Source organism: Acyrthosiphon pisum, chromosome A1 (assembly GCF_005508785.2).
Source record: "Acyrthosiphon pisum isolate AL4f chromosome A1, pea_aphid_22Mar2018_4r6ur, whole genome shotgun sequence".
Taxonomy (NCBI): Eukaryota; Metazoa; Arthropoda; class Insecta; order Hemiptera; family Aphididae; genus Acyrthosiphon; species Acyrthosiphon pisum.
The window spans coordinates 168,759,504-168,761,013 of record NC_042494.1 but is presented as its reverse complement, the minus strand read 5'-3'; the positions used below and the strand labels follow the sequence as shown (position 1 = coordinate 168,761,013).

Sequence of the window (1,510 nt, the reverse complement as noted above, 5' to 3'; positions counted from 1 at the left end):
CACAGTTTTATTTTATTAGCATTTAAAGTTAAAAAATTAACAAAATATGGAAAAATCACGAAAATTAGCAAATTATTTTGAGTTAAGAATTTGTAAAAATTTTTCTTTTTAGAACTAAGATTTTAAAATGGAATACAAGATTCCTTATAAGATTATCTACCTTTATCAAAAAAAAAGGTGGGTAAGTGGATGTCGCTCTGCTGTACAGTAGGTTACAAGTGGGTCACTGTATAATGAATAGTATTAAATTTGAATTCAATGATATAATATCAATGTACCTATAAGAAAAACAATTCTGAGCGGAGACGGTAAGTCAGTGTAGGTATAAGATATATTATATACTTATTTATGGTTTTTAAAAAAAAATTGACCAATAATAGGTATCTATAATAAATTCCAAATTAATCATATCACAATATCCATTATGTACTTGTAACGCGTTAAAGATCAACAATAAATCGTGGTTCTATCATACAGGGGATGATAGGTAGTATTTTTGTTACAGGGAAATATTTTAAGGGGTCCACCAATAGAAGAAAAATTTTTTTAAAAAAATTATTTAATTCGCTATAAAATTAATCTAATTTTAAGTAACCTATTAATTAATCCGTGTTGATTCCAGAATAAATAGCCATTTGTGGAATTATATAGGACCTTCGCCAAAGTCATAATAATAATCTCAATAAACATATCAGCTTCATTGTCAAAAGTGTAATGTCAGTCTAGGTATTAGACATATTATATACTTATCTATGGTATTAAAAAAAAAATTTACCAATAATAGGTATCTATAATAAATTCCAAATTAATCATATCACAATATCCATTATGTACTTATAACGCGTTAAAGATCAACAAAAAATCGTGGTTCTATCATACAGGGGATGATAGGTAGTATTTTTGTTACAGTGAAATATTTTAAGGGGTCCACCAATAGAAGAAAAATTTGCTCGCTTCTCTCGCATTACATATTCAACCTAACAACTTAACTTTACAATTTAACTTAACTTATACAAATTAAATATTGTTATAAGAATTATTCAAATTATATAAATCAACTCGTGTTGATAATTTACAATTTCATCATATTTTCAATACATTAATAATTTTGTTAAGAGAACGCAACACCCGCATGTGTTGTCTCCGTCTTAAAAACGTGTAACATACCAAATGTACGCTCAGAAGTTGTATGCCATAATTCAGTTTTAAGTGATTAATGAGCATTTTTAATTTACATTTATTATATATGCTATAACTCACCTAAAAACTGCATTATCGTAAAAAAACTTTCAACAAAACACAGATAATGTTCTTACCATCAAGTTTCATAATACGTTATTCACTCTAATTTTTAAGCTAACGGCATACAACTTGAATTTCTGAACGTAAATTTGGTATGTTACGCATTTGTAAAACGGAGACAACACGTGCAGATGTGGCGTCTTCTTAACACTTTGCTTTTAAAAGCCACTTCATTAATAATTTGACCAGAGTCAATTATTTTTCTATT

At 27.3% G+C, this 1,510-nt stretch overlaps 2 protein-coding genes across 9 annotated transcripts in view; one reads left to right on the top strand and one right to left on the bottom strand.

The window, feature by feature from the left end:
- LOC100570512 (ring canal kelch homolog) overlaps positions 1-1,510 on the top strand; it is a 278,429-nt gene that overhangs the window by 192,690 nt on the left and 84,229 nt on the right. The window lies entirely within an intron of this gene.
- Positions 1-1,510, bottom strand: part of LOC100158704 (kelch-like protein 3) — a 255,214-nt gene that overhangs the window by 213,236 nt on the left and 40,468 nt on the right. The window lies entirely within an intron of this gene.